Below are 26,438 nucleotides of genomic sequence, written 5' to 3' on the forward strand. Positions count from 1 at the left end.
TGGTAATAAATGTTTATTAGTTTTCAATTACAGTTCAATAATAGCCTCATTATAACAATACCAATTTATAACACAATTCCAGTCATTCAAATAGCGAATTATATAATTTGTTAAAGTGGCCCCCCCACATGCTAGATTTGATGATTTTCTTTATTTCTGTGTTCTAAAATCTTCTAGATTCTAGCTGCTCCAGTGTCGCTGCAGACTGTTACACCTTGCCACCAACTGCTTCAACGCACAGCCACTGGCTCCATACACCACCAGGACTCACCAGCTTCCTGCTGAGATGTTGTCGGTTGTTTTGCACTCTGCACACACTCAGAAACACTGGGCCCATAACCTGTCAGTGTTTGAAAAGGAAAAGGTTCTGGTCTACTTTGCCTGGTCCTCAGACCCTAGTTAGCACAAAGAGTCCTTGAGAAAGAGTACTTTGCAGAATGCTGCTTTTATTCTTAAAAGTCTTCTTATTCAACCAAAATCGACAGCTTCATACATATCAAACACAACCAGCTTTCTACCATCCAACCAACCAACACCACACCACACAAAATCAATGACCATTCTATGTATACAGGCATATGCAGCTGAAAGGTTGCATGAGTCATGCAGGCTTTGCCGATTCATTGTAAGCTGCTGACTCATGGTGACTCAGTTCCCTTTGTATTAAAGAAACAGGGGGTAATTTTAAGCTGTGACAGTTAGTTTCAGTTACATTTCAGTCATAATAATAATCCCTTTTACAACTAACTTCTATTTGTGTTGACACATTAAATGATTTATAAAACTACAAGTGAGGAACTCAAACTATATCCTTGTTCTTTCTGTGTGTGGCAGTTATTCTGTCTGTGGTGTTTCTTCCTTGTAAGAGGTTATGTCTTTCTTTCCACCGATTGTTGCTGTTATCCATCATGCCTTGGGCGGAGCTGATATCCCATAGTTGTTCCAGAAATTTCTCCATTGCTTCGTCCCATGCTTCATTGTTTTGCACCGAGAACTTTAACAACAGCTGCAAAAGTTGCTCTGTCCCAGTAAATAAACTGTTATCACCATTTTTCTTCTCAACCTGGGAAGAAGAGTGATCTGTTGAACTGCAGATGACTCAATAAGGAACCTTATTAGTTCCTTGGCAGCTCACAGACTCCTTTCATCCTTCCTTCCAGCTGAAGATATATGGCAAATTATCCTTCCAATTAAATTAAATTAAATTCCAAGCCCTCTTAGTGTTATTCAGTTCACTTCATAGATAATAAAGGATGGGGAACAGCAAGTTCTAAGTTTCCATCATAAACCTTTTGCAATATAGAGCTTTATTCCCTTTCTCCTTTTTTTTTACACACACAGTTCATTTGATATTATAATCCAATTTCTTCCATCCTCTCTTGTAGAAATATAATTTGAACTAACATTCAGAGGAGAGTTGCTGAATCATATGTGAATCAAATGTAGAGAAGAAAACTTTAAATAAAGAAAGCGTAAGCTCCCCACCGCCCCGTCTTTTGCACTGAACGAAGTCTTATCTAAAATTCAAACCTTGAAGTCCTTGCAGTTGGTTTGTTCTGAAGTTTGTGATCTCATCTCTTCTAGCACGGGCCTGTACTTTAGTCCAATTAAGCTCTAATTAACAGAACCTCTGCTTCTTAATGGCAATGTTGGAGGGTTTACACCAGGTGAAGGGCTTTTGCACTCAGCGCCTCCCTGCCCCCCACATTCTATGCCAGAGCCAGGTGTTGAGATGAACTGCGAGTGAAGCCCGTTCCCCCCATCCCTGGGGAGAATTTGCAAGGATGATTCATCCTTGTTTTTCCTTCACCAACGATCTCCCGCTGTCATGGGGACTGCCTCCATTAAGGCAGAGTGGAACTGGAAGCCCCTTCTGCAGCTTCTTGGTTCCTCCTTCTTGGTTCTTTGAGAATGATTGTCAGTGATTGTCAGACGGTTCCGCTCTCAAGACGCCAGAGATTCTTAAGCCACAGGGCTGGCAGCTGGCCATAGCAGAGGGGGTAACCAACAGAACTTACGTGAGGTCAAGGCTCTCAGGGGCCTTTGTGATGAGGGCCTTCCACCTGGGGGTGAGTTGACATCCTTTCTTCAGATGCAGCTGGAGTTTAGGACGAGGCCAATCCTGAACCTCCCAGGTCTCAAGGCACCTGAGATTGAACCTACCCAGGTGGCAACTGGGGAACGGTCGGTCCCGGAGGCAGCAACACTGGCGGCTCCCACCCTGGCATGGAGAACGATGAGGTAACAGAGGCTCCCCCCCCCAAGGTATCACCCCGTGGCCCCTGAGAACACCAGCTGCGGGGGGAAACCCGAGGACTCCTGCTGCTAAGAGGAACACTTTCTCTGTTGCTACAAGTGCTAGCGCAACAGCAAGGGGAGGGCCCCCTGAGACCATTGAGCATGGCATCAACACCGAACAGGGAATTTACCGAGCCTGCCCCTCCTTCCTTTGCCCGTCCCCTGATGTCGCTTGGTTGTCCAGGTTGGCAGATTCAGAGATCATTCGAGTAGACTCAAGGTGGCACATGATGCTACAAAAACCTCCGGGGCCCAGAATTGTCGATAGCACAGGGGGAAGAATCGATCAGGTTTGGCATTAGCCATTCCTTGTTTAGCTCTTAATTTTAGAGGAAAATGTGATCTATCACCTCCCTTGTTGTCCATTAATAGCATCTTATGCAGAATTCTGGGTCCAATATTAAGGGTAGGAGGAACTTTTTTTCCCTTCCCCCCTTCCTTTGCCAGCTGTTTTAGCTCTTTATAGTCCGTTATTTCATGATTATATTTAAGTTTTGCTTCTCTATTGTTAGATACTTGATTGTTGTTTTCCTGCTAGTTAGGTGGTTTTTCTTCCCTGAATGTATGTTATATGGTAGCTTTGTTTAGCCGTGGAATGTTTTGTGGTTTATTTTCTAATTTAATTAATTAGTTTAATATTATTGGTTGACAAATAATATAATAGTTTTCATATAATCAGATAGGTAGCTGATGGTTAGCTGGTTTGTCCTACTCAACTAATTAGAGTATATCAAGTTGTTGATATTTTAAGCAGAATAACTGGGCTGGGAAAGAATAACATCAATGCCATCAATGGAGGCTAGTATGAGGCTTGGGATTGCTACCGTGGAGGGGCGAGGGAGGTATGGTGGTGGGGGCAGATGTTATAGGCGAAGGGGATCGAGATACGGATATGCTCGTAACCCCTTCCAATCTGCACCCCATCCCGAGGGATGAGGGTAGGGTGAGCAAGGATTCTTCACCTCTGTCACTGGTATTGTCCAACACCATGTCTATAGGCAACAAAACTGCCACCCTGCGAGATTTCTTTACCTCGCAGGGGGTTGACCTGGCTTATGTGACAGAGACCTGGAGGCACGAAGGGAAAACAGTTACCTTACGAGAGATGGCGCCCCTGGGTTTCTGTGTCCTCCACCAGTTGCAAGGGCCGGAGGGGGAGGGGTGGCATTGTTAATCTGGGAAGATTGTTCTTTCAGGGCTCTGCCATCACCATCGATCCCCAGCATTGAATGTGTTGGCCTAGTGTGGGGTTCCGAGGAGAGCTTGGCTGTCTGGCTGGTGTACCGGCCACCTAGCGCACCAGCAGCCACCCTGTCAGGCCTACTGGAGGTAGTGGTCGGCTGGACCTTGGAGTTCCCTAACCTATTGGTATTGGGGGACTTCAACATCCATGCTGATGCCACTCCCTCCGCACAGACTCTGGACCTGGTGTCTTCCATGGCGACATTAGGGCTCTCCCACTTTGTTTCGGGCCCCCCCACATCAAGCAGGCCACATGCTGGATTTGATCTTTGGTGCAGGCATAGATGTGATCATGTCCCCCTCAATGAAGGTGCCATGGTCTGATCACTATGCCCTGAAAGCCAGGATTGACTTTCCACCCCCACCCTGCTTAGGTGCCGAGCCGATTTGGGCTCGCCCGCAGAGGCTGATGGACCCTGATAGATTCCGCCAAGCCTTACAGGACCTTGCTTCCCCTGGCGACTCATTGACTGAGTTCCTTTTAGGAACTATATCTAAGCAGGTCTAGGCTCTTCAGAGGTAAGAGACAAAATTAAGTATTACTTAGCAATTACAGGCTTCATGTAGATTTATTACAACACACTGGTCCTGATGCTGCAGTACTAACTGCACTATTACACTTGAGCACTCCCTGAAACATCATCAGTGGTACCTTATAGAAAAGAATGAGAAGCCCATACATATGGAACATTTTCGTTTCAGCTCTATAGTCTTGCTCATGAAATAGTTCATCATGAATAAGTCCTCTGAAATTAATAGGGCTCAATAGGTTGTAACTTTCTATGGATAGGGACCAGTCCGTTTTAGTTGCTGGCTTAAATTTATTCTAATTAGAAAAAAACTTTCAGAAAAGGTGAGCAATGACAAGAATTCACAAGGGAAGCTGCAGAATCTCTTTCACTGGAAGTTTTAAAAATAGATGGGATAAACAGCTGTCAGGAATAGTTATAGGAAATGCTGCTCTCATGCTGTGATTTTGGCTAGATGTCTTTGGGTTGTCCTTCACCTTGATAACAAAGATCAAACAGATATTTGAAAAAGTTGCAAGTGTTTGTATGAAATTAACAAGTGGCTATCAATCTCAAACCAGCAGATCCAGGTCCTAATCCAGGTCTGGTCATGGGAAATAATTTGCTGTGGACAAAACAAGGGCATCCCACCCTGCAGGAAAAGATGCACCCAGCCATTTGAATGCTGGATACACATGCATGGTATTAGCTTTGCACCCAGAAGCTGTTAATGCAGGTGCCCCATCCTGGATTGGGGCCTTCATCTCTTTTTATATGTGTGTTTGCCATTGTGATAGACATTGTTTTTTCAACTTAAAATGGAAACTAATGCTAGTAATATTGCATTTCAGGTTGATTTTATCGAACAGATTATTATTTTGTTGTTTTCTTATATAAGAATTTTAAATATGGGTTGGCTGTACCAAAACTATAAATTATTTTGGGTAACCCATTCATGGACAGTGGGGTCATCACACTAACTTTCTGCTGGCATGATTTTCTCTTAGGAAAATATTTCTTCCCCTAATAGTGGGACAAATAACTGATGTGTGGTGTTTCCTTTGCCTCAGTATGAGTTTCCACTACAGCAGCCAGTAGATGTGCATAAGACACTTGGAGGAGTACAGTCAACAATCCCTATGCCTGACCTTTCCTCATCATGGTTGATCACTAGCAGCAAGGATGTGTCCAGGTGGATCCAAGAGGAGGTAAGTGAGACTGCTCCTGCAGAAACATCAATGGACTTGGTAGCAAAACTCCTGTTATTGGGAAAGCTTTTTGTGTGATGGCAGGTAACACCAGACATTTCTGGATGGCATTTCTGAACCCATTTCTGGCAGTTTTGGGAACTGAAACCTTTGTGGGTAGTCTACACTAGGATGAGATACTTGATTAACTTGTTGTTCTCAGCAGCTTTTACACCATTCCATCAGTCATGGTATCCTCCTGCTTTGGCTATCTGGAATGCAAATAGGAGACACTATGTTGCAGTGGCTTCACCTGACTTGACAGGCAGATTCCAGCAGGTAGAGCTGGATGACTATTCATTGACTCTGTGGCATTTATCTTATGGGATTCCATCTGGTTTTATTCCACCATGCTACATGAAACCACTAGGAGAGGCCATCTACTAAGGGGAAGTACCGTCAATACGCGGACAATACCAAACACTAAATCTATTTTTAATCTTATCCAAAAGTAGCTATGCATGTCCAGAATAGGGATTTGTAGTCTGCAGTGTTCTACATAAAGGATAATAAATGAATGCTTAACCCTGTCCAGACAAGAGACGAGTGTGGTGGTTAGATGAGTCAACACCCATGAGAATAGTAGTTGGCCTGTATTGGATGGGCTTGTACTTCCTTAAGTTTTGCTGTTGGTCACAGAAATGGCATCTATAGCATTTAGTGGATACCCCCAGCTGTGCCTCCTCCTGAAAAGCGGTGACTGTTCCAGAGACTGGTAATATCCGGGCTATATTATTACAGCTTCTCAAGTCTCTTTCATTTGCCATAGCTGCAAATTCTGCTGTACTTCTGTTTACATATATTTTTTTGTTTTAATATATTTCCTATTGTATTGTTTGGTCTTCATAAGCTACCTTAAAGACTTCTAAAAATATTAAATGGCTAATTTTAATAATAATAATAATAATAATAATAATAATAATAATAATACAATTTTGTACGATGAGAACTTGTTTGCTCAGCCTGATTTGCTTTTAAATCCACAATGCCTTAAGGTTCAGTGGCACCATGCCTCTCCTTTTCTTCCTCTTTCTCACAATCTCATGCAATCTGCAGTTTATATAATATAGTCAAAGCTACCACAAGTCACTGAGCAACCCTTTACATGTAAATATTTATCCTACTTAGTACAAAGTTTGCATAATAATGTGTATACTAAAAATGCAGAAACTATATTCATGTAGAATTTCTGATTCATAGGATAAAAAGATTTAGATAAAAGGAATTTCAAGGATGATTAAGATTATGCAAATTTCTGGTCATATTTTTATCTACAAATCCATGGGCTGGCACATGCTGGCCCAAAACTTTAAATCTTGGGGACCCATTCACATGTAATACTGTTAAAGAGTTGTTGCACCAGTTCTAATGTGCCGTGCACCAGGTTGTTGGCCTTTTGCACCTGAACCACTTGCATGGTATCAGCAGGAAGGCTATCACCTGAAAGCTGTGAAAGAGGGGGCCACTGTTCTTTTAAGAACCTGAACAGTTGACCTGCAGAGGAGTCCCCAAATGGCTCTTCCTTCTAGAACCTAATTGTAAAAAAAACAACCTCTCAAAGCGGTTTGCAAAAGATAAAACAGTAACATCAAGGGGAAAAAACACAACTCTACCTTAAAACATACAAAAGTTACAATACTATAACAGATTAAAAATACCTCAAATTTCTAAGCAGCTGGGTAGACTTGGATGCCCGCACACCACCTCCTCCAAAGGCCCCACGCCCACCCCGGAGCTTCCCATACATGAGCAGGAAAGTCTGAAGGGGAATTCTTTGTGGGTTTGCAAGCTTCCTAGCTGGGGAAGATTCCAAGCATGTTCTAAACACATGAATAATTCCCTCTCAGATGTAAGTCTGGGGTGGAAGCAGCAAGGTCAGGGGTGGGGGGGCAGGTCTAGTGCACATGGTTCGTGCATTGCTCGTTTCCCTTCTGCATTCTGTGAACACCTGAATGTGGCTATTGTCTTTGGGTCGTCATCAGGCTTTACAGCAATCCTCGTGCTTATCTCAAAACCTTTTCTCATGCCTAGCAGTCAACATACCCCACAAAATCTGGGGACTGTTGACTCTGGTGCCTCAGCAGTAGATGGGGGGGGTGTCATTGGTTTTGAACAGGAATGAAATAGTGGAAGGCAAGGTTTTGTCTGAAAATGTTTATGTTCCTGAAATGGCAACTGTTGCAGTAAAACAACCTCATAGAATTAGGTGCAGTGTTCCGCTGCGGGCAAAAGTAGATTTGGCAATAATCTTGGTGCTGTTGTTGTAACATGTAGTAGATGAAAATGTGCTTCATAATATCATTGTGTTGTGTGCCCCCCCCCCCCGGCTCATGGTTATATCCAATGTAAACTGGCCCAACATTTATTTCAATAAAATGACCTTCCCAGCTTCTCTTATAATGAATAAATTAAGTGATGTTGTGAAATTAAGACCATTTCCATAGAATAGGCGGGGTGTATTTAATTTTCAGTCAATGTGAGCCTGGAGACTGCCTCATTATTATTTTTAAATCTTCAAAGTGACATCAAATACCAGATTAACAGACATTGCAACCCAGCATCATGGTCATATTAATGTCAGTTATCCAGACATCTTCCCCCCATCATGTGTTGGAAGCCAGTACCATTAAATGGATGACACTCACATTTTCTGCTGTCCTTCTGTCATTTTCATGGCAGCAACAGAGGTGTGATGAATATTTGCTGGAACCCATAACCCAGTTAACATCCCAGAATCGCCTGTGCAAATTTACAGGAACAGTGATTTCACTTTTAACAACCTCTGTTATTAAGGACTGGGTCGCACATGCATATTCATCTCTTGGTTCCTGCAGCATTCAAAGATTCATTGCATGTGTTTACTGCAGAGTGCAGATCTGAATTTATACCTCTTTGACACATATCAATATTTTATTTGATATTGAACAATTCATGGAATCATAGAATTGTAAAGTTGGAAGGGGCCCTGAGGGCCATCAAGTCCGACCGCATGCAATGCAGGAATCTCAACTAAACCTGTCACCTCCTAACTTCATCCTGACCTAAATCCATAAGTCCACAGCCTTATAAGAAGGTGACAGGGTTTTTTTTGTTTGTTTTTTGCAAGTGTACATATTGCTATAAACAAAGTGGTGCTTCAAGCTGCAGGTTGCATCAAGTAGATAAGGCCTTATTTCTACCAAAGACAGAATACTCTAGCTGTTATTTAAAAAGGTGCTATACGTGGAGAGAATACATGCTGATAAACTGAGACGTTTTGGGGGGAGGGGGCAAAACTAACAAAGAAGTTGCTCCAGTAGGAAGAAAGCTTCTCAACTTTTGAACAGTGGTTTAATTTAAAAATTAAAATTAAAAAATCTATTAAGACTTTTCATAATACAATAAAAAGCAAACTAATCTAAGAACAAAAATAATAAAAACAACATGCAAAAACCAAGAAAATAAAGAAAAAGGAAAAAAATATAGAAGAATGTAAAGTTTTCTCTTAAAGTTATATCTCAACTTTTGTTCCAAGCAGGAAAAAGGTGAGCCCCCCTGACCTGGGAGCATCTCCAGCCTCTCACCCTGGAAGATCTCCCCATCTCTTTGTCTCACACAGGATCCTTCACCAAGTGATCATAACCTTCATCTGCGTACAGTTCTCTCTTTAACCCAGAGTATAGGACAATAGCAACAAAAGACCGATCAAAACAAAAACAAACCAAAAAAGAAAAAGAACAGGTAACATAATTATCAGAAAAAGATAAGAAGATAATAAAAAATAAATAGAACTAGTTGGAAAGAAACAAAAATAAAAACAATATTCAGCTGTCTGTCTGTCAGTGGTATATACAAGGTTTCTTCAAAATATTTACAATGTTCAATCCCAAATAATACCCAGTTGTTTTTCCATCTGCTAGACTGTGTTTTTCCATCTTCAGTTCTAGGCATCCCAAGTTCATTTTCCTTCCAAACAAAAAGTCCAAAAGATGCTCTCCAAATCCTTTTATTGATAAATGTCAACAATAGTCTTCCTCCAGTTCAGCATACCAGCTTTGCCTCTGGTCCTGAGCAACAAGACATCCTCAATCATTCCTTCAGGCGTCTCTTCACTGTGATCATATATTGAGACCATAATCCACAATCATTGATTATTATTTATTTATTAGTTCACACACTTATTCAAATCTTCTAGTCTCATTTCTTGTTATCCATGGTTTCCCACACCATAAGTCCACTGACTGTTTCACTTCCTCTAGTTCCACTCCTCCCAGCACTCTTGTGAAAGTTCTCTCATTGTTCTGTTCTGGGAATACTCCATCAGTATCCCCCCCCCCCCAAGAGTCCTTCCAAATACTCTTTAACTTCTTCAGACTCAGCTTTATCCAGTCCATTCTTGTGCATTCTACGCAGTTCTGCTCTAAGTCCAAGAGCCGCCACATTCCCCCAACAATCAGTGAGATGTTTCCCATAATTTCAACTGTGCTGACTCCTATTGCTCGGTTCCACACAATCTTTATTTACTCTCACAGCGCGCAGCCATGTAGTTTCTCATTACAATCCACAGATTCATCAATGAAGCAGAGGATTAAAAGCAGAACAAAGCAAATTAAAAACTTATCAGCAATGGAAAATCTCTGTTTAAAATCTTTTTCGTTGCACGCTTTTTGTTTATTTTGATTTCAGCCCCTGAATAGCATCTTTTCTTAAGCCAGCAGTTGGGACATATTTCATGCAAACATTTTAACTGTCAGAGAGATAGTTTTGATCGTGATTTATAAGGGTTTTGAAGATAATTGAAGAAAGGGAGGTTAATCTGACCTTTGCCCTAAGGACTTATGTCTAGGGTTATTATGCAGTGTTGAGCACAGTTACAATCCTTCCCATCACTCAGCCTGTCCATCCGGGTCCTCCGCAGGTTTATTGATCCCGCAACATGGGATCAGTGCTTTCAGAATATTGAAAGTTAATCCCTGTTCTCTCTGTCCCTCAGAGATAATTCAATAGCTAGGATTTATAGCCTAGCTATAATTAATCACCACATAATTATCTCTGTCAACAGCATGCTGGCAGAAAGCAGTTAGTCAGCCATGACGCCTCTCCCGGAAGTCCTAATTTAAAAAATTAAAATTAAAGGTAATGTATCTGTATAAACCAGAGTATTTGCTGAGCATTGTTTTTCAAGATGATTGTTGTTTCTTACAAGCTTGTGTTTGTAATTAAAATATACAAGCTAAAACCTGACAAACGTAATCCAAATCAAAATAGAACTATAAAAGTGTTAGAAACAAGGAAAAGTGTATGTTGTATTATTCCACTATATAACCCTCTAAATAAAACTCAGTGGCTCTGGAAGTCTGTATGAGTTTGTTCTTCCATAGAGAGAGAACCCATACTGTGAGTTGGTCAGCTTAGGACAGTAGAACATAAATTTATCTGAATTCTTTTCCAGTATGGATCAACAATGACAGATACATACATTTAGACAGACAGAATATGCAGTTATAATATACCACAGACTCTTTCATTTTACTCTACCTCACATCAAATGCAAGCCCAACAATAACTTTCCTTATTATTAGTCCCACAAGTACTGGCTCTTTCTGCCCCTGCAGGACCATACTCCATTACCCTTGTGGGGGTTAAGTCAAACTGTTGGAGAGTTACAGCACCTGCTGTGGCTGTAGAGACAGATATGGGAGAGGCCTCTTTTACTGCAGGTGGGGCAGAGGAAGGCATCAGGTGACCGCCATGATTGTAACAACCATCAAGCAATCTCTCTGCTGAGTCCTGTGGGGAAAGCCTTTGCCCATGTAGTTCTCAACAGATTACAGTCACACACTGACACGGTCTATCCAAGGTCACAGTGCAGTTTTAGAGCTCAGAGCTCAACAGTTGACGTGATTTTCTCATTGCACCAGCTGCAGAACAAATGCTGAGAGCAGAGACACCCCTTGTCTGTTGCCTTCATAGACCTGATGAAGGCCTTTGACCTCATCAGCCAAAAAGGACTCTTCACACTGCTCAACAAGATAGGATGCCCACCTAAGTGCCACAAGATGACTGTGCCCTTCCACAAGAACATGCACATGGTTCATCCTCGGACGTCTTCCCTATAGAGAGCTGTGTGAAGCAGGGCTGTGTTCTCACCCCAACTGCATATTTTTCTGCTTGGTGTTCTCCTATGCCTTCAGCTCAACTCAAGGAGTGATGGGGGCCTGTTTAACCTGGCACATCACCATGCCAAGACAAAAGTATGGCAAGTTCATAGCTGAGAGATTTCAAATCACAGCCAGAACAGGCACAGCGGGTGGGGGAGTTCTACGCCAATCTTCTTTCTTCAAGGTGGGGAGAGCTCTGGGCACTGGAATCTCAAGCACACAGGAGTGGTATCTGCATCACAGGACTTATTATAAATTGTGACATATTATAAATTGGAACTCATGCTTACTTGCATTGGCAGGGAGGATTAACTTGTAATAAAATGTGTTTTTTCTTTCTTATCTAATACATAAATTGTTATTCTTGTTGTTTTATTTCTATACCGCCCTATACCTGAAGGTCTCAGGGTGGTTCACATTAAAAATCACTTACATAAAAGCAAAACAAAAACCAGATCCCCCCTCCCCGAAAAGAGCCAGCATTTTAAAAAGGGTATAGGATGTCAGGTCAGGCAAAGGCCTGGTTGAAGAGGAATGTTTTTGCCTGGCGCCCAAAGGTGTATAATGAAGGCGCCAGGCGAACTTCCCTGGGGAGAGCATTCCACAAATGGAGCTGCAGAGAAGGCCCTGTTCTTGTGTTGCCACCCTTCAGACCTCTCGAGGTGGAGGCACACAAAGAAGGGCCTCAGAAGATGATCTCAGGGTCCGGGTAGGTTCATATGGGAATGGCGGTCCTTAAGCTATTGCAGTCCCGAGCTGTTAAAGGCTTTATGGGTCAAAACCAGCACTTTGAATTAGGCCTGGAAACTAATCGGTAGCCAGTGCAGTTGGACCAGGATCGTTGAAAGATGCTCAAACCGTCTTGTTCCAGTGAGCAACCTGGCCGCTGAGTTCTGCCTTGCCTTCTCTAACAGGATATCAAGCAATGCTAAAGTCTCATTTAGATGACAGTCCAGAAAGGTCAGCCTACCCTATGATACCAGGAAATAAATACAGTGGTACCTCGGGTTACATACGCTTCAGGTTACATACGCTTTTAGACTCCACTAACCCAGAAATATTACCTCGGGTTAAGAACTTTGCTTTAGGAGAAGCAGAAATCGTGCAGTGGCAGTGCAGTGGCAGCAGGAGGCCCCATTAGTTAAAGTGGTGCTTCAGGTTAAGAACAGTTTCAGGTTAAGAACGGACCTCCAGAACAATTTAAGTACTTAACCCGAGGTACCACTGTAAACAGATAGTAATAGTTTAAAACCTTGCAAAGCTCATTTGCCATTAGTCTAGCATATGTAACTCTTACACCTTATCACCTTTGGTGGTGGCAGTGATGTCTGTGTGTGCACCTGCAAATCCTAGCCAAAGGCAAGCTCATGATCAAGCTATATCAATATGGCACAGAGGATTATGTGACAAAATTACTTCGAAAGACTAGCAGCCAATGCACCTTTGTAAAACTTCCCCACATTATTTTAGCTATTGCCCTTTAAAGCTTCACTGATGTACAGTTTAAAAAAAAGATTTTCACAATCAAGTTGCTAAGCACAGGATAGATTGATATTGCATGATATCTCTATTTGGCTTCTGGTTTGAAGGTGTTGCTGCCTCCAAGATTGCATGAATTTTCTTCATTTGTACGCTCATGAGACATTAATACACAGAAAACAGATAATAGTATCATCCTCCAGATACATTTTTAAAAATGGATTACTGATTAGCAAAGGATTTTTAACCTATCTACATATTATTTTAATTTTACTTTTCTGACCCTTCTTTGTAGCAACAGAATATATATTTTGTTTGTGTATTCCCCCTTCCACATTATTCTAAGGAGCTCAGGGCTGTATATGTGGTTCTCTGCTCCCTGCTCCGTTTTATCCTCACAACTATCTTGGTGGTACATTAGACTGAGAAATAAAGACCGGCCCAAACATACTCAATAAACTCGTGACTGAATAGGAAATTAATCCCACGTTTCCTCCCATAGAAGAGGTATCCCACTGTATCTCTGCATGATGATACAGGCTTCATGACCTTTCCAATCAGTCATCATGGGGGTTGATAATTCTGTGTCATCTCTCTGCATTTTGGTGTGAGTGGATCCTTCAGTCACTCCTCATATGGAGACATGGCAAAATTGCCCAATTTCAGAGGAAGCTGTCTGTTCGTCCCCACGTGAACCGCTGCTCTGGACTTTCCTCCATGCAACCAGGAGGAATGATTGGATCTATGATTTATACATAAAAACCAAGGAGAGTGGAAGGCTTTCATGAGAGTGTCATTCTAATTATTTCACACATCAAATGTAAATATTTTAGCTTCAAGACAGAAGTTTCCCTGCAATACATCTGAGAAACACTGCTATAGCATCAGGACAATGTATATATTTATAATTATATATTCACATGTTTAAAATGGGTCCAAATTAAAACATTCAGCTCCAGCAAGTTGCCTGCATACTGCTGCTGCACATTATCTGCCTGGCTGGACATCACCTGTTTGGGAAGGACGGGGACCTGAATCCGTGGCACACTCACTCCCTTTCTCCCAGCACAGTCCACCTTGCTATTTTTTCTCTCCCTTATGTTACCTCACCTGCACTTAATACTGACTTAAGTTCCTAGCCTTTTGTAACTTCACACATATCACCCTAAGTAATCTTGAATTTTCAACACACATAAATCTTTATCTTGCACTACCAGCTAGTCCCAAATGAGTCATTCTAGGACCTCAGGCTTACCACAGAATTGTCTTTTAAAGACGTCCTCCCAGATGAGTAAACAGACTTCTTCATCAAGTTGAACAGGGATGCTGAATTTCAAAGACCTATCTCTTTTTTTAAAAAAAAAATACCTTGAAACACTGGCCTGTTTTGCAAAATAGGTTGTTTTCGATGTTGCTATTTTTAAAATTGATGGAGGTGCACTGGAGGCAAAATTGAGTGCATCTCTCACTCATGCAGCAAAGTGTAAGCTCATCTTCTCTGTGATGGTGAGTGGAAGCAATGAACCTGTGATGGACTAACTCTCCTTAGACAGGAAACTGTATTAATGAATATGAGACCAAAAGAAAAGTGTCTAAACTCGGGCTGCAGTTAAAGAAGCCTGATTGACCTAAAAGAATGAATTTCATTCACTTTATCAATACATATACATATACATATACATATACATACACATACACATACACATACACATACACATACATATATATTCATATTCTGGGATCCCCACCCTATTCCAGTCCTCTTGTAAGAGAAAATCAGGTGCTGGAATAGATTGTTAGGGAGTAGACATCTCCTAATATATTGGTACAATTGCTATTGTCCCAGTTTCAAATCAGGGATGGACAAACACCAATCACCTCAGTCCAAGCTTTTTTGGAGAATGGTTGTCTGTTCTTGCCAGACTCATTCGCAAATGCTTCACTGCTTTCCTTCCATTATTCCCAGCCTTCCTTGCAATGGCCTTATAATATATATACACCCCCCACACACATTTGAGGGCTTCTTATTGGACTTTCATTAGGCGTGGAAGCCCTACAACCAAATCTTTTCAGAGCAACTGCATCTAAGAATTGTGGGTTGCTGGTGTCTACAGGTCCTTAAGAGTCTATGGCAAACCACCTTCCCTGGGATTTTATGCTAAGAAATTCTTTTGGTAAGACTGAAGCCTAATTTACACAGTATCTGGTTGCTAGGCTGGCCCAGCAGGCTCTGTTCACCCTCCGTGCCTCAATACAACATGGCTGCCATTCTAACCTAGGTCCAGGGCCCAAATCAATTCAGTACCTTGCACAGCATTTAATTATGGCTTAAACCCCAATTACATTGAAACGGACCTGATCAGACCTGGGACGATTGGGGGTTGCTAAATTTGGGTTGACCCAAATCAGCCCAATTTGCTCTGGGATCTAGTGTACCACCCTATTATTTTAAACTGAGTGCTTCCCGCCACCCATACCCTCCCACACTTTGAAGCCAAAATCTGGGACTGCATCGTCCTGAATGCCAAATTCCCATTTTTATTCACAAGAGCCATTTTGGTTGCTGAGCTGTGCCCCCAACCCTGGTGGTCTTTTTGGGCACAGCACCTAAAAATTCACACTTTGGGGCACCACATGAGATCACAGCCCTGGAAAAAAAATTGGGGAGGGAATTGCGCTATGAAATTGCTTGAGATCATGGCAACCAAAATGGCTGCTGTTCACTCGTAATAGAACAACAACAGAATGTCCTGTCCCCCCCCCCCCCGGATATTAAAAGGGAATAACATAGCTAGAAAAGTCAGTAGTGCTGAAGGAAAATACTTCAGCATCTGTATGCTGAAGGAAAATACTTCAGAATCTGTTTGTAACTGTCTTTTACATTTTTTCTGCACCTTCTCATAAATGAATTTGTCCGTTGTCTCATTGCAAAGATTCCAAATCACCTAATAATAATATAATAAAAATTACAGAGCAATTAAAAAACATAAAAATCAATCAAAATGCTTTAAAGCTTGGAGCTGAAAACACAACTGCTACCATCGACAGTAAATGAAAGCTCTTTAAAAACAGGAAAAACTTTACCTGTCAGCAAAAGAAGCATTATGGATGTAGCCTAGCAGAAGCTCTTCCTGCCCAGAATATTCATTCATGTGCACATTGAAAGAATAAAGACCCAAATTTCATGCCATGATAGAGCTCATTTAAGGACACTTGAGGACATGGGTGGTGCTGTGGGTTAAACCACAGAGCGTAGGGCTTGCCGATCAGAAGGTTGGTGGTTTGAATCTGGGTGAGCTCCTGTTGCTTGGTCCCTGCTCCTGCCCACCTAGCAGTTCGAAAGCACGTCAAGTGCAAGTAGGTAAATAGGTACCACTCCGGCGGGAAGGTAAATGGCATTTCCGTGGGCTGCTCTGGTTCACCAGAAGTGGCTTAGTCATGCTGGCCACATGACCTGGAAGGTGTACACCGGCTCCCTCGGCCAGTAAAGCGAGATGAGCGCCGCAACCCCAGAGTCGTCCGTGACTGGACCTAATGGTCAGGGGTCCCTTTACCTTTAAGGACACTTGAGAATGCATTATTTGATGGCTCTGACAGAAACAAGCCAAGTCTTCCAGGCAAATGTGCAAAACACACTCTTGGGGTGTGCTCACATTGCCACTTACTCTGCATCCAAAGTTGCCCCACTGCTAGTTTTTGAATCTGCATTCACACAAGGTTAGCTACAATTCCATGTCAGTCATGTAGGGTCATACTGCTGATGCTTCCCTCCCCCACCCCAAACCACCTTCAATCCAACTAAAAAACTAGATGTGGAGTAAATGGCAATGCGAATATACCTTAATAGCCATTGTGGATGCACAGATGAGCACTCTTGCACAAATCACAGCTTAATAAACAGGACTTTGGGGGTTGAGGCATTGCAGAGGAAAGAAACCCACAATGTCATGTGTGTCGGGTGAAGACATCTCTACACCCCTATCTGATATGAACAACACTGTGAACATGCAGCTTAAATTTAGCGGAGGAAGAAGAAGAAGAAGAGTTTGGACTTGGTATCCCGCCTTTCACTCCCCTTAGAGGTAAAGGTAAAGGGATCCCTGACAGTTAAGTCCAGTCGCAAATGACTCTGGGGTTGCGGTGCTCAATCTTGCTTTACAGGCTGAGGGAGCCCACATTTGTCCACTCCACAGACAATTTTTCCGGGTCATGTGGCCAGCATGACTAAGCCACTTCTGGTGCAATGGAACACCAACACCAGAGCAGCACACGGAAATGCCGTTTACCTTCCTGCCAGAGTGGTACCTATTAGTCTACTTGCACTTTTGGCGTGCTTTCAAACTGTTAGGTTTGCAGGAGCAGGGACCGAACAACGGGAGCTCACCCCGTCGCAGGGATTCGAACCGCTGACCTTTTTTTGATCGGCAAGCCCTAGGCTCAGTGGTTTAGACCACAGTGCCACCCGCATCCCTTTTCACTCCCCTTAAGGAATCTCAAAGCGGTTAACATTCTCCTTTCCCTTCCTCCCCCACAACAAACACTCTGTGAGGTGAGTGAGGCTGAGAGACTTCAGAGAAGTGTGACTAGCCTTGCTGTGCTCAAAGCTACTACCATGAACATCCGTTCAATCATCTACTGGCTTTTGCACATTCCAAATGTTCTGAGGTAATTTTTGGCTTAAAGTATAAAAATGCATCACTCACACCCTTGAGGCTCAACTGCTTCATTGCCCGAGAGGCTGCAGCTACTTCAGGTTCAGGTTTGTTCACCTAGCAACAGGCTCACTAAAGGGTGGGGAGGGATATTTGGATATAATATTGGTGGTGCCATTTTGTGCAATGCTTCTCCTGTCAGAGATCCGGAAGGTACCAACTGTGTTATCATTTTGCTAATTACAAAAGGTTTGTTTGCCCAGACCTTCCTGGGCTCCTGGTATTTTAATATCCCTTTTACTGTTATCATATTGTAAAAAGTGGAATAAAAATGAATCAAATTACACACACACACATGTTCTAGAAGTGGACTGATCCTGTAGCAGTGCCGGCACATAACTGGCAGAGCTCAGGTATTAATGGGACTTACAAGTAAGTGCACATAGCATAAGAGTGCTGTAAGCCATGCTTAGGCATGTTTACTTGAGTCTGTTCCAAAGAAAGAGTATGTATCAGAGTCCCACTGACCTCAGAAAACTTATTTTGGATTAAGCATGCATAGCATCAGCCTCTTAATTATGTTTATGGTTTGTCTTACTTTATTGCTGCTTATTAAATCATTGATTAAATTATTACTTCCCAAACTTCTAATACCTGAGGCACATTTGTTTTCTGATTAAAATTGAAGGCATGTTACCTTCTTACAGGAAGAGGGGGGGTGGACATAGTCTTGGAGCACTGGAAGTAGAAATGGATGAATCAGTCAATTTCATTTCCCCTAGTTTCTCATTTTCCAGCCTTAAAACAAGTTCTCCACATATCTGTAGCAATTTAAGTGTGAAGAAAACTCATAAAAATTCATCAGCATTTCAGTGTGAATTTATTCTAATAAGCCCTCTGTTGTTGTTGTTTTGCAGTTTTGGCTAATGTACACATCTTTAAAACAATTTTCACTAATATGATGCATTTTGTATGTTAGTTTCACAAATATATTCATTTTATGCACACTTTCCCCAAATATATGAATTTCTGTGCATATTATTGGTTGGAGAATTTAATCAGAAAATTCAGAAAAGCACAAATTTTGAAAACATAATTGATTTCTCTCCCACCCCTAATTCTCTCCCACAAATTACTCTCCCACCCCCTACACACACAGGATACCAGGATGCAAAACTTCATTAGCATTTTAGTATCAAATAAATAATATTGCACAATCACATATTGGGTTCAGTCCAATACACAGGAAGCTGGCCTAAAACACACGGGTGTAAACTGAGCTAGTATCAAGTTTCACCAGATTCAAACTCCATTCAGCAGTGGAGCTACTGGTGGCTGAGCCGGCAGAGGAAAAGCAAGCCTTTCAAAGAGGTTTCGGGGTACAGCACCCCTTTTGCCCATTTAACTTACTCCAGGTTGCCAGTTCACATGACTGAGCTGAATGGGCTCAGGATCCATCCCAAATACTTCCACTGGTCCCCTCCCCACCATACCCCCCAAACACCCCCTTTTCAGGCTTTAGGATAGCTTGTGGTCTGCTGGGCTCTGCTCAGCTAGCTGGATCCCAGGTAAGTCAGGATGGGAAGACACACCTTTGTATCTCTGGCTAAGCCAGGGATGAGGGAGTTAAACTGGTGTAGCTGGAACCTAAGCCTGCTTATTGCAGCAGATCTTGCTGTAGGATTGGTCCTGCACACATGCAACCCTGAAAGTCACTCACACTGCACCAAACACATTCAGAAAATTAGCTGAAGTCTACATGTCCCAGCAATAATTGAGCCTGCTATGATTCTTTTGTCTTTTGGGATTTGACACTTGATTCCCCCCCCCCCCCGGCCACTGATGGGGCAAGAAAAGGTCAAATTGGTATTTATTTTCAAGCATAATATTTGATTGTTTCAATTGAAATTGGTTCCAGCACTTGATAGTTCAATATCTTGCTTGCTAATCCCTTCAAGCAGTAGTTATTTAAAGTGGAGGAGAAGGAAGGATATGTGGATTTCTTGGATTAGCTACCCTCTCACAATCTGGCGGTTGTGCTTTTGGAGCTCACACGCAGCAGAAGACTGCTTCCTCAGTTGCTTCCATCATTTATCAAATCCCAATTTAATATCAGAAACAAGATACTTCCTACCCCACTCATTTATCTGAAATGACTATTTACTTTCTCTCAGGATTACAACCAGGTAATAGAAAATCTTACAATTCATATTGCTATGAATTGCAAGGGGCCTACAACTGTGGTTCAGTAAACAGGTGTATAATTATCAATATATTGTGCATAACTCTGTTGTGCATTCATTTGAATATTATGGGTAAGGGAATTTTGCCTGGTCTCATCATAAGATACTTTTAAATTCTTATTTTTAGCACGTATTATGCAGACCTGCATTTTAAGCATGCTATTTTCATAATCACTTGCATTACATCTCTAACCTCTGTAACTGCCCAAGGGCACATGATATATATTCAGTAAAGAAAAATCAATTTGGCCTCAGTGACTCTCTTGTAGGCCATATAAACTATTCACTCATACAGAATCAGCCGTGTCCTTAAAAAGAGATGAATAATGACACAGACAATGAGCAGCCAAAGGAAAATGTGATATTACTGAAAGAGTCTGCTCCTCACCCTGCTATTCCCTACCTCCACCCCCTCTGTAAGCATGAAAATGTGACCCCATAGAGTGCCGTTGGGGGAAAGGGTGGGATATATATATGTGTGTGTGTGTGTGTGTGTGTAATGAAACAATTAGATCATTACTTCCTTGCTCATGAATTGTTGGTGGCAATCATGGCTATAGACGTCTATAGGGCTCTTTAGGCAATTCTCAGCCCTGCACACAGTAACTGTGAGTGTGCCTGATCTCCAAGGGGCACTTGGCTGTCCATTGTTCAAGTGCTGAAAAGTCCCATGTTCAGTCTCTGCCATTTCTAGGCTGTGAAAGGCTCTCAAGCAGCAGAGCAGGGAAAGAAGACCTTTGCCTGAGGCTCTGGAAGAACCAGAGCAGGTGAAGCCATTGTGCCCCCACTCAGCTAAAGTCAGGGCTGTATTCTGTTTGCATTGATCTGAGAGACACTCTTTAGTAGCAGCACCATGGCCTCCATTGGTTGAATTAAGTTGTAACAAGAGTGAATTGCTCACTTTGCATTAAAGCTGTATATGTCATGCACAAAATCTGATTTACCTCTGAGTTGCTGCATATTATTCCCCATCTCTGTTACCATATGGAACCATTTAAAAGCTTGAAACATCTTTCTTAAGACTCATAAAGCTGTGTGTGGGGGGGTGTTGTTTCTTGGTTTATTTGTTTTTTAATTCTATTGGCATCATCGGAGGGGTTTGTGCACAATATAATGTGCTGAGTGTTCACTCTTCTTTCAATCTGTTGTCCCATTTATCTCCAAAATGTGAAGACTTATGGATGACACTTGCTTTTGTTATAGCAGAGGTCCAACTCCACTTGGCTGCATTAACAATTTATTTCACCCGCATACATTTTCCCATGCTCACAACTACACAACCAAAGATATCAAACTCTGTTTTGAAGGCATACATTTAGGCTGATTTTTATCCAAAAATAAAATAAAAAAGTGGTGAGCACCAAGCGTTCTTTTAAAAATGACACAGTTAGTGTAGCATGGATGCTGACTTGCTGGGGGGGGGGGACTGCTGAAAGGCTTTCTCCACTAAACAAGGAAAGCATTCTTTGACCTCTCAGAAGTCTATCACTGACATTCCCTTTTGCCAAAAGAATGCATCCATGCCACTTGCAGTAAATGTTACAGATGTTCTTCTTTACTTTTTTTCTCCTACTGAAGTATGTGCATTACTAAGAATGACTGGATAACTGACAATCAATACAAGTCCATTCAAACTTCATGTTTGAGTAACACAATATAAACTGTAGCATTGAACTTGCTGTTCATTAGAGCTGCAATTTGTTTTCAGAACTGCTTTGTTTTCATTAAACTTTTCTTGAAACATGCATTTATTTTTGAATTATTTTTTTCGGAATTATTTTTCTACTTGAGAGCCAATTCCTGCGTATAACAATAAATCTCTACACTATATGTAACACTATGGGAGCAATCCTATAAGCAAGATCTGCTGTGATGAGTGGGTTAGGGTCTAGGGATCTCCAGCTGAGCTGGGAGGTACCCAGTACAACCAGGCTGCCCTGGCTTAACTCCCTCATTCCCAGTTCAGCAGGTAATATGCCGGTTTATGTCCACCAGCCCAGCCCAGCCCAGCCCAGCCCAGCCCAGCCAAAAACCAGCTGGCTGAGCTACCGTATTTTTCGCCCTATAAGAGGCACTTTTTCCCCTCCAAAAATGAAGGGAAAATGTGTGTGCGTCTTATGGGGCGAATGCAGGCTCCTTGGCTTCAGCGATAGCAACGCGAAGCCTCCGAAGCCTGCGCTCCGGAGGCTTTGCATTGCATCCGCAGAAGCCAGGAGAGTCTGCTCTTTGAGGCTGGCGGTGGGGGAAAGCAGCGCTTCCCCCATGGCCAGCCCCAGAGATTGGGGGGAAGCGGGAAGGTGTGCGATGCCTTCCCGCTACTCTCCAACCCTCCTGTGGGCTTTTGTGGGAGATGGGGGAATTCCCCCACCTCCCGCAAAAGAAGGCAAAAGCCGCACACTCTTTAAAGGGGCTCCGCGGTTTCTGCTGGCTTTTCTAGGAGGTGGGGGAATTCCCCCACCTCGTAGAAAAGCCCGTAGGAGCCGCACAGCCTTTGAAGAGTACGCCGCTCTTGGGGGCTTTTCCCCGAGGAGGGAGAAGGGACTGACTGGCCGTTTCAGTCCTTCTCCCTCCTGGTCAAAAAGCCCGTAGGAGTCGCGCACGGCTCCTGTGGGCTTTTGCGGGAGGTGGGGGAATTCCGCCACCTCCCGCAAAAGCAGGGAGAAGGTCTTGGAGTAGCGCACAGGCTGCGTGCAGCCTGTCCACTGCTCCCAGAACTGCGGGGGGGGGGGGATCATATTTTTTTCCTTGATTTCCCCCCCTGAAAACTAGGTGCGTCCTATGGGCCGGTGCGTCCAATAGGGCAAAAAATACGGTAAGCCTGGTGGATCTTAAAGAGGTGTAAGCCCTGAAAAAGGGGTGCAGTGGGGATGGGACCAGCAGTAGCCCTGCTGCTAAATGTTGTTAGGATCTGGGGTCCCTTTACACCATGTTAACTTAGAGCTTTATGATAGCTTCTTGGGTGTTGAATTGCTCCCTTATTCTGCATACCACTTAAAGATGAGGCCACAACAATCACAAAAAGTCTGTATTTCAAAGAGTTTTTTGGACCAACCTGAAATATGAACTAGGGAATGGTAGAGAATTTTTTTTAGAGCATGATGGCTAAGGCTTGTATGGGTTTCTTGCATAATTAAATTTGCAATGGTATAGAATGTTTAAATATACAGTATGTCTGTGCTTTGGGTAGTTATGTTCACATATATATGGAAGATTCCTCTGCAACTTTTCTTTCCTGATGGGGAAATGGAAAGTAATGAGAACAGCAAGTGATATGATGGGCATGAGTTCCTAGGGGCTGGATTGCAGTGTTAATTATTCCCTGATGTTTAGATCCATTAGCCTCTATGGATCCAGGCAAAAGATGCATTTGTGTAATGATGTCACCTTGACATATATCCAGTTACTCATCTACTACACCCCCTAAACCCATCATGCTAGTCAATCTTATAATATACTTGTTCATATCTGGTGGTCATTGTTTCCTTACTTAAATGGAACGTTTGCTGCACTTGTACTTTCCATTGCCGTTTAATGGCTTTTAGCCAAAATTTTCCATTTGTCAAGATTGGTTTAGTCTCTAGAATTTTTTCTCAACAGAAGCAGTTTTAGGGTAGTGCAACAGGTTTGGACACAGTGGGCACCACACTGCAGGAGGCACCACAAAAAGCTGTAGAACTAAGTCCAAGAGATGTTAGTGTTGCCAAATGTTAGTGTTGCACAGGGTGCCACTGAAATTTGAGAGTACAAAGTCCACCACTGATTTGCAGTTCATCTCATTGTCTAAGCCTAATGCCATACTGCTAACCAAAGGAAAGAGCAAATAGAAGCTACCTGATCTTGTCACTATTTGCAGGCTTGGAGACAGAAAGTGAGTAGGCAAGAACAACATATTTATGGAATACTGGGAGTCAGCAGGGAGGAGTGTGGACCTCAATGGGTACCCTATAATGTTGATGCGTAATGCCAACACTGGACATGAATATGGAAAACCAGTCCCAAATGTACAAACATAGAGCAATCAAGTGATGTGAACACATGGGAGAACCAGCAGTTGACTCACCTTGACTATGCATAAGCAACCCTTGTTTGTTTAGGTGTAAGGTTGCCAGACCTCCAAGGCTGACATGGAGTTTGCCTGCTCCCTCCAAATGGCAGGTGGAGGACTTTAATTCTCCTGGAACACCTTAATTTTTTTATTAAAAAAATAAGATGACAGTTCATGCAACTTGCAAGCTTCAGCCTGGCAGGAGTTGAAGTTATTGCCTAGACTCAGGGGGAGGAGTCTGCACTTCTCCCCTCCCTCTCCCCATTAACCTCTGTCTCTGGGGCTCAGCGGTGAGAGGGAGCACAGAGGTGGGGGAGAATTGTTCTGGCCTCAAGAGAAGGAGGGGATTATGAGCATGGAAGGTGCAGGCTTGCAGGGCGCATCTCGTGCAAGGAGCAAGTGCATAGCTTGGGGGTTCTCCTGGACACATCTTTGTCACTGAGAGGCCCAAGTTCATCTGGTCAAAACATGTGATCCCATTGTTGAAACAGCTGCACTGGCTGCCCCTCCACTACCAAGCCAGGTTCCAGGTCAACAATACAGTGGAGGCATGTATGGATGACTGAAATGATATGTGCAAGGCACTTTAAATGCATGGAATTCACTACGTGCATTCTAATGTTAATTATTGCTACCACCACTTGCTCTTATTCAGTTGTAGTCCCTCCCCTTAAAGTAGATATATGTAAATGAGTTGCTCCCACCCCCTCCCACCCTGAGCCTGATTCAATTTCCACAAACATCAGGAAGAGAAAATGCTACCAGTAAAAGGAGAAGATGTTATATTCTTCTATAGATGGAAGGGAGCATAAGAATCACTCTGGAAGACAGGGTGCACAATAGGCTTATGGTGTTGTAGAGTTGCTATCCTCCTTTAAATAGACATTGCAGTTTCAAAGAGGACCATTTCTACATGCACTTCAATATCTCTATTGTTCTGTGAGGGAAAAGATGATCTATTATTAGGATGTGTAGCCAAACTCATTTGTCTTAAGTGATTCCTCCATAGAAATCTGTTCAATAGAGATACTTTGTTCTATATTATGAGTATAATTTTCCTAAAGGATTGAGTAATCAATGTATTGCTTGTTTAAGGAGGAAAAAATTAAACCTAATTGATGGTGTGTCACCAAGGACACTAAGGAAGAGGCAGAAAACGGGGGGGGGGGGTAAGAATCAAATTGAAAATCACTGGCAAGAAAAGGAGGGAGAAAGAGGGGAGAATCTGAAAAGATCATTATTTTGTGCGTGACACATCAGCTCGATAGCTGTGGGAAGGGGGGAAAGCAACAGTAAATGTAATATAAAAAGACAAAATTGGTAATAAGCAGTGGCATGTAGAAAATATCTTGTGGTGTATAGCTTTTCAAATTATCTTTAATGTGCTAAGCAATTTCTGTTTGTAGCTATGCTCTTTAAATCCCAGAGCTTGCTTGATTTTTTTCTAATGAAAAGGCTATTGATGAAACGTATTTTATTTCTTCTTCTTCTTCCTTTTAACTATTTTTATTTCTTCCATAATCTTAGACTCTTTAGTTAATACCACTAAAGAGTGAGTTCTTTGATCCATCGTTATGCAATGCTGTTCTTTTTAATGGCTAGATGCTTAGCTATGTGATGTGACTATATACTGAGCCAGGGCAAGAGACATTCCATTCCAACCAAATAATGTCAGCTCAGGCTGGATCTAAGAACAAACTGAAGTCGGAAATTATGGAGAATGGTCCTGAGTTGGTAGAACAGATATCATTTCAGACTGCTGGTGTGGAGGAGTTGCTGGGCTTGAATCACTTGTGTATATATTTTCTTTCAGTTGTCTTAATATGGGAAAACGTTTGAAAGACACCATCACCTGAAGTCTAGAACGATGCAACCCACTTAAACCCAACCATCTTATTCTGCTGCATGTGAAGACCAGGTTATTGGACTTTCTCTCTCCCAGTGCTAGCCCAAGACATTTTGCTGCCTGAAGTCAAGAAGTCTACATCAGTTTAAACCCAAATTCCTAGGTTTATCTGGGCTTGTCTGGCAGCTATTTTGCTTTGAATGAGGTCTGAAATACAATCTTTAGCTGGCTCTCTTAAGACATTTTATATCTTTGCTTTCTTCTGTAACATATCTTTGAGGTTAGACAAAAACTCCTGCATCATCACAACTCCGTCTGTTCCAGTTCCTGTCATATTCGGATGGGAAAAAATTGTTTGTTTTTTGTTTCTTAATAAATCTGCTCTATTTATGACTGTGATCTTAATTATGTTTAGAGAGATGTTTCTCTTCAGGGAAATGCATTTCTGTAGTCTTATGCTGTAAAAAACGTGTGGTGCTGTCAGCTCTTTCCTGCACATATTGGGGGGGGGGATCCATAAATACAGCTTCAGAAACCATTGAAAGAAAAGTTCCATCTGCAAAACAATGGTCTAGGTGGCAAGTGAATTAGAATTAAACCTTATGGGCAGAATTCACTGAAGGAGCCCTGTCCATGGCAGCCCTGTGTAAGGATTTCCACTTTCTTAGAGGGCTTCCTCCCTTTCCTCTCCCTCCGCATGTGCACATCCCAAAATGGGCTTGAGGAGGTCAGAAGAA

General features: G+C 42.4%; 1 long non-coding RNA gene across 2 annotated transcripts; it reads left to right on the forward strand.

Moving 5' to 3' along the window:
- Positions 1-1,935: 1,935 nt before the first annotated feature.
- On the forward strand, positions 1,936-26,091 carry LOC128412008 (uncharacterized). 2 transcript variants are annotated; one of them, XR_008330011.1, is made up of 3 exons: positions 1,936-2,241; positions 5,057-5,257; positions 25,669-26,091. It is a non-coding gene; the product is annotated as an uncharacterized LOC128412008 (long non-coding RNA). The 2 variants fall into 2 exon arrangements; XR_008330012.1 differs by lacking the exon at positions 25,669-26,091 and adding an exon at positions 13,418-13,698.
- Positions 26,092-26,438: the final 347 nt, after the last annotated feature.

Source organism: Podarcis raffonei, chromosome 4 (genome assembly GCF_027172205.1).
Source record: "Podarcis raffonei isolate rPodRaf1 chromosome 4, rPodRaf1.pri, whole genome shotgun sequence".
Classification (NCBI taxonomy): Eukaryota; Metazoa; Chordata; class Lepidosauria; order Squamata; family Lacertidae; genus Podarcis; species Podarcis raffonei.